The sequence below is a fragment of the Propithecus coquereli genome, unplaced genomic scaffold (assembly GCF_000956105.1).
Source record: "Propithecus coquereli isolate 6110/MARCELLA unplaced genomic scaffold, Pcoq_1.0 Scaffold218, whole genome shotgun sequence".
NCBI lineage: Eukaryota > Metazoa > Chordata > Mammalia > Primates > Indriidae > Propithecus > Propithecus coquereli.
Window position 1 is genome coordinate 4,729,972 of NW_012146967.1, and position 15,181 is coordinate 4,745,152.

Here is a 15,181-nt window from a genome sequence, read left to right on the forward strand (position 1 = left end):
TGAGCCCCAACCAATCTCGGCTGATGGCCACCCATGAAGACGACTTCCTTCTCTCTTAGCCCAGTCCCTGATTGGCATCCCACTACGCATCAAGTAAGTCATCAGAGAGATGGCTTGGCAATCAGAGAGAATGCAAATTTGGGGCAAGATATCCCTGGTGAAAATCCCTTGCACCTCTCAGGCTTGCATTTGAGTTTCAGAGGTGTTTACAGGTTTTAGAAACAATGCATGTGGTTGCGGGGAGGTAGGGTGCTTCCTTCCCACACCAGATGCAGCCTGTATCCTTTACGGAGAAAGAACATCCTAGCCTCTCTCCTGCCCTTGCTGGCCTTTTTAGGAAAGAAGAAAGAGTATTTTATCTGATGGTTTACTAAAATACACTTGTGTGTGTGTGTGTGTGTATGTGTGTAGACGATAGTGGTAGTAGACAGATAATAGAGATATAATCAAATAGATATACAGATAACTGATAGATAATAGGGATAGTTCAATAGATGGATTGATGAATGTTGACGAATAGATTGATAGGGAGGTAGATAATATAGATAGATCAATGGATTGGTAGGTAGGTAGGTAGATAGATAAATGATAGACACATAAATAGATAGATAAGAGAGATAGATAGATCAATAGGTAGATAGGTAGGTATGTATGTAGGTAGATAGATGAGAGAGACTCTTCTAGTCTTCTTTCTCACGTGTGTGTTGCCTAAAGAAAACTCATGCTTCCCCTGCACGCTGGTGCCGTAGGTTTCATAGGGGGCCTAATCCTCTAAGTCACTCACACTCTACCCCATAAGAGTGTTAGGTCTGCAATTGGTTGAGATTCCCAACATCTTGTACATTGAGCCATGAATTTTGGGAAAGAAATAAGAAGAGAAATTTGGGGGAGCAAAACAACATCTAGAGGTAGAGCCTTCTGGTAATACCCCAGTGGGTGGTGAAGCTTTATGGTACTTGGTGAAGTGCAGGTCTTGAGCCTCGTCCTGGGCACACACGTTGAATCCTAGTTTTGCTGAGAGCTGGCCACATGAACTTGGGCAAATGACTCTGCTAGCTTCACAGTGGAAGGGAACAATGACAGTTCTTCCCTCAGAGAGTCTGTTTGCCTGTAATCATCGGCTTTTAGATTTAAAAAGACTGACAGGATTATCTCTGGATGCAGTGAGGAAAAGGGAGCCCACCACATTCAGGAGTCGGGGTACAGGTGTGGGGAGGTTACAGGATGCTCACCTAGCCCTTTGATTACATTAAGGCTTCAATCTGCATTTGGCTATCAACTTCCTATGTCTTTGTTTTACATCAACCAGGCCAGACTTTGAAAAGCAAATCGTCATTTGTTCACCCCCAAAATCGGTTTTTCAATAAATATTTTTGTAGGACCTATTCCATGCCTGGCATTTTTCTAGATGCTCAAGATACAGCACCACAAAACATCAAATTCCTTCCCTCAGGGAGCTTACAGTCTAATGAAGGAAGACAATAAAGAAAAGTTGTTTAAATGCTTATTTCAGAGAGAGTGAGAAGGTAGAATGTCAGGTGCCAATAAGTGTCTAGCAGAAAAATAAAGCAGAAAAAGCAAATGGGATAAGAACCCAGCAGTGGGAAGTGGGGAACAGGAAGGGCTGTTGCCATTTTGAGTGCAAACTTTCATAGGCAGGCGCGCCAGTGATGCAAAGATTTTGAAACTGCAATCAGCAAAGCGCAGCTTTAGTCCCACTGTCCATAGCCCTGGAGCTACATCATCTCCAGGCCCCCAAGGTGTTCCCTGCAACCCGTGAGTTCAGACAGACTGCGCACAGAGGGTGTACCAGCAGGCAGATCCAGGCCTCCTTCGGACCCAACAGGGAAATGGGCTGCAGTCAGGGAACAGAAAACTGATTCAGACAGAGTCTATATGTGCTCCAGCCCTGAGGTTCTTGACTGTAGCTGTAGATTTGAATCATCTGCAAAGATTTTTAAACTGTGGTTCCTCTGGCCCACTCCCAGAGACTCCAGCTGAGTGGTCCAAAGTGGGGTGTACTAGTCTCTTCTTAAGGCTCCCAAAGTGATTCCAAAGTGCAGCCAGGGAGGGGGACCTCTGCCTGGAGCCTCCCTCAGGGCATTGGTCAGATAGGAACAAGAAGGACAGGACTGGCCCCAGGGGCTGGGGCGTGGAACTCTGGAAAGGAGATTTGGAAGAGGCCAGGAGCTCTTCTTTGGCTGGAATGCTCTCCGTGGAGTTCCTGCTTTGGGAATTGTTTCACGCTCTTGGAACTCCTCTTCCAAACCAGCTGAAGATGACAAGATGAGAATCACCACCATCACCACTCAGCAACTCCCATGCTTGAAGAGCAAACTATTGATAGGAAGACTGAGGCATCCAGAAGAAAGGGGCAAAGTCAAGCCCCAAAATAGCTGCCCTTCCCTGTGGCCCAGGCAAAAGTAGCTCTCGCCGTCTCAACACTCAGGCCGAGGCCAGCCCAGCTCACCCCAGTAGGAAATCTCACAGAAATCAAAGCCAACAGTGAAAAATCAAGGACAGCCTTCCGCCCTATTGTGGGGGGCGGGGAGTGCTATCACAGATTTCAGAGAACTTTTGAGGGGCTGGGGATCTTGGCCGAGTCTCTCTCCATCAAAACACAGCTAAGGAGTAAATGACAGGAGACAGGCAGGCAGGTGGGTGTCGATTTACAAATAAAGGAAAACAATAACAAAAGCACATCCTGGGTCCTGCCATGAGCAAGACTCCTTCAAAGGCTTTACTTGTGTCACCTCGTTTGGAATCCCCAACCACTGCTGGATGTGTGCATTATAATCTCCAATTTACAGATGAGGAACCCAGGGTCAGAGAAGGCAGGTAAGTTGCCTGATGTCACACAGCCAGCAAGGAGCAGAGCCAGATCTTTCTAATTAATCCCATCTGACTCCTAATTAGTCACAGAGATGGGTCCTTGGTGGGCAACACCAGTGGAGAATCTCGGAGGTTGAATTTGTAGACAGTCTCTGCTGGAATCCCTAATGCCCACTGCCAGGGGGTCTCTCACAGCACTGCAGGGCACAAGGCCATCTGACCTGGCTGCTGGGAGCACTTTGCATCTGTCAGGCAAGGCCAGGGGAAGTCTTATTTTTGCTTTTTACTAAGAAGAGTTTGGAGAGTTTTAAGTTTTCAGCCTTAACGGGCTCATCAGAGAAACTCACTCCGCTAGACAGTGAATCACAGAATAAAGTCGAACCAGCTGGCAGCCCTGCTGAGCAGGGAGCCTGGACTTGATTCAGAACCCAGGGAACATGCAGAGGGTAGTCAGGGCCATAGAAGGGGGAGGGGGGCTTCTCAGGGGCTGCCCTTAGACAGGCTGAGGAGGCCCCGGGGCTGCCCGTTTCTGTCTATGGATTTGGGCCACACGGTGGTCTTTCTCTTCCCCAAGCACACTTCTGACATCAGCTATATTTGGGTGTAATAAAGATTGCGTGCTGGGTAGATTTTCTCAGCTACACAATTCTTCTGACCTTGCCTGCCAGACCTGAGCAGGCCCTGAACGCTCAGGGTAGCAGATCACACAGGTGCACCCTCTGCCTCTGCTCACCTGAGGTCAGCAGCCAACTGTGGGACAGCCCCTGGCCTTTCTCGGGAGCTTCTGCACCACTCTTTGCCCAAGGAGACCCTGAGCAGCTCCTCTGAGTGAGCAGAGAGTGTCTTTCTAATTGGGGGAGCCAGCACCTCACCCATGAAGGTCTTTTATTATCACTAGACTATTGACATGATCTGTTCATCAAGAAGGAAGAGAAGCGGGCCCCCATTTCCTGCCATCACACCTGTTTCTCCCAGTTGCTCTCATTCGGAGGGTAAGTCATACATTTCCCAGAACATTATCCACATTCTCAGATCCAGCCCAATCAGCTGGATGCTGCCGCGCCCACCCTGCCTTCTCCAGACCCCTGGCTTCCGCCTCACCCTCTAATCATGATGCACTGACTGGCTCCCTTCCCAGTTTCCCATCCTTGGCCTCGTTTCCTGAGCTCTTTCATCTCTTACCTTTGGCAGAGCTCGGCACAGACTGATAACTCAGTAATAAGCCTTCAGTCTGGCGTGTCCAAGACAGTCACCATGTTATCTGATCCGAGAGGGAAACCCCTGAAGCTTTGGTTCCTTTGCTTCTCATTCACCATGACAATTGGGTCATTTCGAGTCCCAAAAACTTTTCAATTCAAGTTAGCAGGCATCTACTATACACCTCTTTTATACCTATTATACATTTACTATGTGGTTAGCACTGGGCATAAATGGTTTCTTTTGGGAAAACATTTTTATGTCAAATTATATTATTAAGATACTATTTCCTAACAAGTGCTATAATCATGCTCACCATTTTATGATATCTGGAATAGGATCTCCGTGATAGGAAGAAAACCTGCCTGCGACGATGACTTCAACATGGCCAGTCTGCATCAGCCCTAGCATGAACTTGAAAATGTCAACGAAGTTCACACATTCTTTGCCCACACTTTCGTCACCAAACATGGCGGGGCTCCAATGGGGCTGTCCTTGTGGGTGACGGTGATCTTGCCAAGGAAAGCTCTGAGCCACCCTAACTGAACTGGCACCTGGCCCTTGTCCAGGCTCAGGCTAACATCAGACAGTGTGAGTCACTTGCAAAAGAACAAACATGGGCCCACAGCAAAGTCTACGGTGCTTTCCTGAATAACAACAGCAACAACAATAAAAATTAACAACGCTACAACAAGAATAATGGTTAACCTTCACTGAGTACCAGGCATCCTGCCAAGGACTGTACGTATCATAGTTCACCTAGTTCTCCTAACAAACACACACATTAGATATTCTAACATTCTTTATATTTTTCAGATCAGAAAACGGAAGCCTAGAGAGATGAAGTAGCTTGCCCAAGGCCACGCAGCTGGGAAGGTGTAAGCCAAGATGTAAATCTTTTTCCATTGACCTCAGAACACTGCACCTCAAAGCTACAGCACCTCGCCCATCATTCTTGGAGGGGTGAGGTTCTGAGTGCTATTATATCGAGAGATAAATTTCCTGGTGAACAGATGGACAGTATGTGAGTGCTGTAGGTAACGTGGAACTGCCAGTGAAGCTAGCATGGGTGCTCAAGGCTGCTGTGAGGTAAGAACAGATGTCTGTTCTTGTCAACTCAATAGTGGAGGGACCAGCCCCATCCCCCTCTGCCTACATCAGCTCCTCTGTCTGCTTTGGTGACTTGCCTCCCCGACCACAGCACTACCAGCCTCTTCCCGGGCCCCAAGAGTGACTGCATCAGCCTACTACTGCCTCCAGGCGGATCTTTGGTGGGAATGATTCTTAATTTGAAAAACCTGCAATATTAATAAAACTTGGATTTGCCCCAATCCAGAAGCCTTATCTGGCATATGTAGAAATTTCTATGGGAAAATAAAATTCCATGACACTAACGCAAATGTTCTTCCCCTGTACTTCCCAATCCTGCCCTCTGCCCCCCACTATGTCGACCAGCAGCATATGCCCTACCCTCAGTGGAGAATGGTGACACAGCCGCAGACAGACACTCAGTTGGGTTTCAGAATGCCTGTTTTACAGCCTTAACAGTGACAGCAGTCTTGAAAGCCTTGAGAGAATAATCAAGAGCCAAACCCTGAAAAAAAACAAGGTATAGGCATTAAATAAAAGATAAAGAAGACCAGAGAGGAGGTGAGATGTATTACCTGGGCTGAGAAGAGGAGATAGGTTACCATAAATTTGAGAGAGTTGGTTATTGAGGAAGAAGAGACTGCCCCCTTACCCTTTCTGATGAAAGTTAGGAAGCAAGGGGGATTCAAAGAAACACCAAATGATTTGGAGATATCTCAAAGCATAAAATACTCATGTCTCCGCCTCCAATGTCCCCTAGGGAGTCTGCAAGCCTTGCAGAGAGGCTGTCCTCTGCAAGGCACAAGAGCAGGAGAGTTAACAACGGTAGAGGAAGGAGTATTGGTGGATGGGTATGAGAATGGCCTCATAGAGTAGACTCCTGTACACTTCCGTGTGGTGAAAAGAAAAACACCGAAAATTTCAAAGCCATCAAGGGAAGAGCAGAAGTGCTGAGAGATGGTAGCTGACCCAAAGAGACCTGGGTCAGGATGAGGAGGTCACAGAAAACATGGTCAGTCCATGGGAGGCCAGATAGGACCATAGACAACACTGGCAAATGTCAACACTTGATGACAAGGACCCATCTCGTTCAGACATTTCACCAGGGGTCAGCACCAACAGAGGATGATCATGGACCAGACGCCCTCTGTCCTTCTTATGCCCATCCCTTGAGGAGAAGCAAAGGAAAAATGAAGCCACATAAATGAGTTCCTTTTGTGGTATGGTTAGCTGCTTTGGGTCTTGGAGCATGGGAAGATAATAGAAGCCTCCCCTCTATTAAATGTCACCACTGCCGAAACACCAAATTTCCTCTAGTGCTTGGAAACAGGTCATGGAATTGTCACCTATTTCCCTTCAGCTTACAACAGGATGTAACTACTGATGTCTTTCAATGAAGCCAACGCCTAGTTTTCATCTATTTTCACTTACTCTGTCAAAGAAGTCCTATTTTGCAAGTCCCATTGGGCCCATTACTGGCCATCAACATCTTCAAAATGATGAATGGTTTCATTGTCAAGCAAAATCTTACCTAGAGAGAAAAGTGGTACTCAGGGCACACATGCAAAAAAATAGCTTCATTGCTTAGAAACACATCTGGGTTAAGGGAGACCATTATTCTCCCCCTCATAGAATTTCCACCTAGGCCTATAAAATAGTCATTTGTGCCCCCTTCTTCCACATTTCTCTTTATTTCCTTGATGGAGAGGAAGTGTCTCGTATCCTGTGGTCCATTTCCTTCTACAGAGCAGAAAATAGTTTCTACCTTGCCTCTTCCTTGTGTTTCTCTCTGGCACCTACCTACTCAAAACACGTGTATGTTTTTAAGCTCCTGCAGGGGGACAGCTCTAATTCCAGATTGTTACTTTCATTCCAGGACAGAGAGGGTTGCAGAAAGTCTGTTCAGATGACAAATGCAGTCTGTGTCCCCATTCCAGCTTCACCAGTAACAAAGCTGATATTTTATCTGCACGCATTTGACTCCCATGTACTTCTCTCAATTAGTTCTAAACTCAAAAGTGGGAGAAAGGGTATAACATATTGGCCCCCTAACTCTGAAAGAGCTTTTGTGCTTTGCAAGTGGTAGATTGGAAAAATGGCCACAAATTCTTCTTCCTGTATCCACATTCTCACAACGTAACCTCCTACTGATAGAGTTTGGGTCCATGCCTTAAATCTGGGCTGACCATGCGACTTGCTTTGACCAGCAGGACAGAAGCAAAGGAGACAAAAACATACACTCGAAAAGCACTTGGTCTTGCCTCACAGGCTTGCTCATGGAACCTAGCCGCCCTGTGAACAAGCCCAGGTTAACCACCTGGAGAATTAGAAACCACCTGGAGAGAGGGCTCAGACATCTCAACCATCAAGACCAGGCTGGCCATCACAAACCAACCAACCCACCAGAATGCATGAGCCCAGTCAAGATCCACTGAGCCCAGTCCAGCCCAGAAGAACCACCAGCTGAGCCCAGCCCATATTGCCAACCTGCAAAATCATGAGCCAAATAAATGGCTGTTGTTGAAGCTGCTAAATTGTGGGATAGCCTGTTGCACAGCAGCAGAGAACTGATGCAGTGGAAAAAGAAACGGCAGGTGACATTGCCCCTGGGTGCTTTCTACATCAGTGTGCTTTAGTGTCAGACCCAGCCGATCAGCCTCAGAGAACCTCCTATCGTCCTTGCCTTGAACCACCTTTTCAATGTTTATCAAAAAACAGGAAGTAGATTCAGCAGTCCTTCTCTAGGGAGGTTTACCAGCTTTTAGAGGATGAGTCTGGGAGCACCTGACTGAACTCGTGGCAGATCGTCGTATGTATTTTTCAGATTAAAGACCACTTTTTCTCAGAATAATCTGATAGGGAGAAATTCTTAGTGGACATTTTCGACAACTTGGATGAGGCAACATTTTGAGTTTAAACCCAATTTTCACCATTACAGACACTGCCAAAAAGTCTCAAGAGTTTCAGCCATTTTCACTGTTCTTGAAGACCTGGAAGGTGGAAATTACCCAGTTTCCCAGTCCACAAAAAAAGCTTTTGTAGACTATTGTCCACACTGACAAAACTTTGTTTCTCTGTAAGCAGAAATCTGTAGACATCTGGAAATGTGGCAGAATGTTTTTTGAGGTTTGATAGTACATAGACAGCCTCACGATTGAACTGGATTCATAATCCTTGTCTTGCTGACACAGATGGCATCAAGAATGCAGAGTCCTTGCCAGAGCCGACCTCATTAACTCTAGGACAAAGGGGACTATACAAAATAAATTAAATCCAAAGAGTCTTAGAGAATTCTGGGCCACACATCTGACCTTGTATGGCAAAGTAAGCTCTGGGAATGACGATGCGGTTTGTTACTTACCTCTGTGAGAGTGTCAGGGTCGGGGGACTTGTTGCCAAGAAAACAATGTTGAAATTGATTAAATAGGAAAAATTTCGTTGTCATGCAAAGATAGCTCTGAAATTTTTATTTCTTATTTAGTCAAACAACGGCAGGCTCCCCACTGAAATTTTGTATTTCAGCAGAATTTAAATTTACATTTTTTGTTCATTTGCAAAATTTGGATTTATTTTTTAAGGAAAACACTAATGTTTCACAGAGGGAATAATGAGAGAGAAATAATCCCTTGTAAGATGTGTTTGTATGATCTTTCCGTATGAAGGAAATGAAATTCTCATGCAATGAAATACAGGACAAGCAAAATTTTGTTTATATGTATTTCCATGCATGTCTCTGCGGACAGGACTGATAGTTTCATCAGATAATCAGAAGGAGAAAAAAAAGGATTGAAAGTTATTGTCATAGAGAGAGAGTGGGGAAGAATATAGTAGATAGAGAATATGTTAAGGGGTCAGTCTTTTTTTTTTTCCTCTCCCTCTTTTTGCCACTTATCTAGTGTGATTTAGGGAAAATAAAAATGTGTCTGAGTTTTGTTAGTAAGGATGTGGCTAATAATGCTTACCAAATAGGGGAATTGTAAAATTTGATGAGATCAGGTATATGCCTGGCATACAGTAGGCACTCAGTAATCACAGCGCACCTTCTGCCCTCTAATCAAACCTCCTGCATTACATTCAAAAACATTTGCCATCCAGATGCACCACAAATTCTCAAGAGTTTCATCTGTCATCACTCCATACATTTTGCTTTATATCCCAGCAGTCCTGGTCTGCCGTGTAGCTTCCAGCAAATTCCTTAACCTCTTCTTACCAATAAAATATGTACCTGCCACGTGGAGTCATGAGGATTAAATGAAATTGTAAATTTAAAGAATTTGCAACAGTGCCCAGTGGACAACAAGCACTTGATAAATGTTAACTAGATATAATACATGTCATCTTCATCACCATCATCATTACACGTCAGCCTCCTACCTCACACTGACCTCTCCCTTCTCCATGTCATCACTGATACCATTTTCTTCTGATCTGCTTTTCTAAACCCCGCTCATCCTTAAGTCCCAGTCACTGTTCCCTCCTGCCATGGCACCCCTACATGCCTCTCCTGGCCCACGTACCACATCACACTGCGGTTACTTCTGCATGTGCCTGTCCCTCCAGCTAGTCTGTGAGCTCCTGAGTGCAAGAATGGCGCTTTGTTCATTTCCGTATTGGCAGGACCAGCACAGAGCCTGGCTCATCGCAACTGCTCAGTGAAAGTAACAACAAATGTATGGATTCTATCTCTTTCCAGTTTTTATTTCATTCCTTCATTAATTTTGATTATTTTCATTTTTAGTGGGGAAAAAAGGATTTAAACTGGTATCTTAGTCCCTGGGGGCTGCTATAACAAAATACCATAAACTGGGTAGCTTATAAACAACGGAAATGTATTTCTCTTTCTGGTTCTGGTGGCTGGGAAGTCCAGGATCAAGGTGCTGGCAGATCTGGTGTCTAGCAAGAGCCCTCTTTGTGGTTCATAAGGACTAACTAGCTCTCTGGTGTCTCTTTTAAGGGCACTAATCCCATTCATACGGGCCCTACCCTCATGACCTAATCCCCTCCCAAATACCTAATCAACTAATACCACCACCTTGGGGACTAGAATTTCAACATACGAATTTGAGAGGGATACAAACATTCAGACCATAGCAACTAGTTTAAGCAAAAAGGGAATCTCTCAGTCCAGAAGTCCAGGTGGATAGCTCCTGGCATAGCTGGATGCAAGTGTTATACCCATCACCTCTGACTCTGCTTTCCCCTGTCTTGGTTCCATACGGAGGTGCACTGGGCCATGCTCCCTCTTGGTGGCAAGATGGCTGCTGGTGACTGCAGACTTGCATCCATTCAACTTACTAGTCCCAAAGTGAAGAGCTTCTCCTTCCTCAGAGTTCCATGAATGTCCCAGATTTGCAATTCACTGGCCTGTTATCCACTACTGGAGAAAGGTAGGAGGAGCCCCACATATTCTAAGAGACAAGTAGTTTCCCAAAGGAAATTGGGTGTGGTTACTAGAAGAAGGGGAAATGGATGCTCAACAGGAAAAAATATACATCAATACATCTATTACAGATTCCTCACCTGTCACCAGTCCTGCTCGCTCCTAAACCCTCATGTGGAGACTTGGACTTCTGCCAACACTAACCACCTGCTTTCTTCAACCTCAGCTTGTGCACAGCCTCTCCCAGACAACGTGTGACACTCTGAGGAGGTCCACTAGCTACCTTCAGTCCTCCTGTGGACCATTCTGTTGTGTAAGGCTTGGCCCAGAACCTGCTGTTCCGAGTGATATCTGTGTAGCTTCCTGCATATGCACAGTGTTGGGGTTTTAGAGATCTCAATGCAGGACGCCCCTCTCCTACCCTGGGGCAAGACCAACTCAACAATAAGCAAAGCAGTTAGGCAGTGGGGATTTTAAAGGTTGCCTTCCCCACTGAGAACAGTTGTTGAAAAAGGCTTAAGTGAGTTGCAACAATGGGCTTCCTAATGCTGCACGTGCCAGGACTGGGCAGACGTGTCTACCTGGTTGCACAGAGCTCCCCACGGAGCCCACCCCAGGGAAAAAACAGAAAAACCTACAGCATCAAGGAGTAGAGAGGCTGTGCTTTCTGCAGGTAGGTAGGAATAGAGAGAAAAACAGGAAGGGGCCAAGTCAGGGATGCCCAGTTCCCTCTCCCAAACTAACCAATCAAGTAAGTCTCTGCTCCACCAGAGGAAGAATGATAGGAGTGTAACAGGGAGATGCCTGGGCAATACGCCAATGGACGTCCTTCTGCACGGAGTAGGGGGTAAGTATCCCCCCAACCACCAACCTAGGTCTGGCTTGTTTGTGCATCTCCAGTGCTGTCATTCTGACAAAGAAAGCCTCTCCTTTCCAATCATGCTCTCTCTGCGAGCAGTCAGAAGTAACTAATTAGGATATTGTCACTCTTTGGACACCCCCAGGAAGATCCCACCTCACGTTCCACAAATGGCAGGATGGGGCATGGGAAGAGGCTGAAGCGGAGGGGGCAAGTGGCTGACCCATAAAACCAACTGGATGGCAGCTCCTTTTGTCTTCCAGAAAACAAAGTGTGTGCACTGCCAAAGATTTTTGCTGACTCTGGGCTTCTCTGCTTTTAGTGCTATTGTTCACCCTTGGGATTTATGGTAATTCTTGCCCCCTAAAAGATATCTCTGTAAGAATGCTCATAAATTTAGGGAGAATTGTTTCGATTTTCCTCACTAATTATTTTCCCTTTCAGTTACCTATCAGCAATTTTTAAAGTCATAGGATATTTTTTTAGATACAACAGGGTACAAGACACAGAGCTCTGGAATTCCGAAGACACCTAATTAAGGGTAAATCAGGCAATGGCATTGATGGGGAACCTAGTATGCACCGAAGGCTGCTAGACCTGCTATGGGAGACCAAAGGGAAATAGAAAAGTGGTGCCTGACCTTGAAGAAATAGCCATTCCCAAGGCAACTTTGCCTGAACACAAAATGACTTAGCAAAGCAAGCATATTTTCATACAATAATTTTTGTTCAGAATATCTTACACTACATCAGAGAGGGTCCTCTTGATGAGTACACAAGGGAGGCATTTTTATTCTGTTCTCTGTACAAATCTAGGCTTCTACTGACAAATTATTTTGTTTTCAACCCATGAGCCATGAATATCTTACAAACTAATCATGTTTTCCCTTTTTATCTTGGCTACCAGGGAGCTCAAGGCCAATATTCAACCCACTTCTAGCACTTGCATAGGACCTTGTAGCAGGTGTTTTACGTACTTAGTTGTACTTGTTTTTCCTATCTTGATTGTGCCTTAGCCCTGATTTGTTCATCCATTTATGGTAGCCCGTTCACTGGGTTACAGAGTCCCTGGCTTCCGCAGATCCACAGTTTTAGAAAGAGACCCCAGCTACACTTCTCTGCTTCTCTGCTTAAGATTTCAGAAGATATTAGTCATTATAGAAAGCTGGAAGCAGCCTATGCATGGAAATGGGTAAGAAGTACCTGAGATAAGGTATGTAAGTGACTTTGGGTAGAAAGGAAGAGACCAGGGGAAAAAAAATCTCTAGAAAGGGGGCTGAGAGTAGAACAGATTGCGCACAGCCAAGAAAGACAATTAGCACTACAGAATTGGGTAGAAGTCGTGAACAAGGATTTCCCAGTGCCCAGGGTGAGGCAGGGAGACAGAAAAGGATGCTTACGTATGCCACAGGTGGTAGGATATTGGGAAGAACGTAAATGCCGTGTCTCGTTTGTTAGTGCCACATGTGTCTGGGACGTGGCTGCACTCAGCAAGTACATAGTCAATGAATAAATGCCTAAACAGGGATGGTTAGTCAGAGATACTATTCTGTTGGCTCCTCTCTGCCTTGAACTCACTCTTCCTGTCATTCTTTGAGGAAATGGTGTTGGAGGAGGCAGAGTAAATGCAGTGCTCGGAATCAGCACCGATCTAACATCAGTGAGCCCACAGCGTACTGGGCTGACTGACATACCAGGGAGAGACGAAACCCTATTACTTGTGAGTTTTGCAAAGCTTAGTAGTTCAGCATGTGGGCTCTGTCTCCCACCTCCAATACCTGTCATCTGTAGGACCATAGGCAAGTTATATAAACACTCTGGCCCTCGATTGCCTCATGTGTACAATGGGGATAAAACTAGTAGCAACCGAATAGGTCTGTTGTGCTGACAGATAGAGCCAAGATATGTGCCTGGTATATAATAAGTATTATACAGGTGTTAAGCACTATTTCTAAGGTCTGGTCAGCTAAGGCTCATACCTGCAACGGTGCTGCCGCAGACTTTGTCCTTCGTAGTGGAGCAGACCCTAGGAGCTGGGGTGGTACAGGGTATGGGAGCAGAGCCATAGAGGAGGGAAGAGGTCACCAGAATAGGGTACCAGTGAGGACAGGGTCAGGAAAGACAGCAGCACACCAGCAGAGCATGCATCTGGAGATGTCCCCCAAGTCCCCCTAGGCCAGGATCCAAACATGAGACCCACTCGAGTCTCTGCACCAGACTGGAAAGAGCAAGTCAGAGGGCTAGATCTGGGGAGTCTGGCACACAAGGAAGCATTCTTGATTCTTGGTTTCTTCCCAACATCCCACTGGAGGAGGAAAATCCTTGTTCCTCCCCCAGTGTTTTCCAAGTTACCCCCATTCACCTGGACACGCAGGCCAAATACCTGAGTACCACCTGCAGTCCTCCCTTCCCTCACCCCCAGAATACAGCTCCCCAAACCTGACCTGGATCCAGTTACTGCCCCCGTCTCTGCCACCCACCTGGGCCAGGCCACTGTCACCTCTTGACTGGGTAACTGGCCAGACCCTGCTCACTGGTCTATCAGGAGCTTCCTCTTTCTTTCCACAGCCCATTCTCTGAACAGCAAGCAGAGGGATGTATTTTTTAATATAAATCTAATCACACCTTTTCCTACATAAAACTCTCCACTGGCTCTCTATTGCCCTTTGACCCAGAGCCCTTTGTCACCTGGGCTCTGCTGACCTCATTGTTCACCTCGTTTCCTCCCATGTACCACGACGCAACCGCATTGTTCTTCCTGATATTTCCCGGACATGCCAGGCTGTTGCCACTCTGCGGCCCTTTGCCCTGGCTGGGCCTCTGCTTAGAACTCTCTGATTTCTAGTCTTTCTCTGCAGGGGGCTCCTCCTGGTCATTCAGGCCTCAGCTCAAATGGAAGACCCTCCCCAACCATCCCGCTCTATCTCACCCCGCTTTGCAGACTAAAACCTAACAGGAGCGGCCTCGTTTGTGCGTTTACTCATTCCCTGTGCCTTCGCCCCACCTGGAAGGTGAGCTCCCTGGGAGCAGGGACTTCGCCTGTCCTGCTCACGACTGCTCCCCCACAAGACAGCACCTAGAACAATGTAAGGCACATAGTAAGTGTTCAGAAGATATTTGTTGAGTGAGCAACTTCATCAGTCACGATGTGCCCCAGAGCCTGGGGTGGTTCTGACCTGGCAGATAAGTGTGGGGACAGACAGGACACAGAGACCAGAAGCCAAGCAAGACATGAGCGGGAATGTTCCACTGGATATTGCAAAGTCACTGCCCTGGAGATGGGAAATTTTTATGCGAGTGATGATAACGGCAGCCCCTCAGAGCAAGTTTAATTGACAGAGAGCCCATCTGGTCCATTCGTCCTATCAGCAAACCCATGGGGGCCCCTAGCATGAGCAAGGCACTAAGTGATATGGACAAAATTAGTAAAATTGGGTTGCTGCCTAAGTAAGTACCTGGGCTAGTGGGAACCCAGGCTCAGATGTAGCGCCATGTGAGAAGCACCACGACATGGATAACATTCAGAGTATAATGGAGCACGAAAGAAGGAGTCCTCGCCCCAACTCCACCCTGGAGCCCAGGAAGGCTTCACAGAGGATGGGACAATTGAGCTGGGCCTTGATGATGGAGAAAGAGTTCCCTGGAACCACTTTGAACCTGGTAGAGTGGAACATCTGAGATCCTGTGACGTCAGAGGATCCTTCCCTCTGCTTAGTGGCATCCGCTTCCCCAGCTAAACCCCTGGCTACGGGGTCTGCCAGCTGTCTCCCTCTCCTTGATATCCATTTTCAGATCACGCCTTTTATCTGAAACACCTTTGAAGCT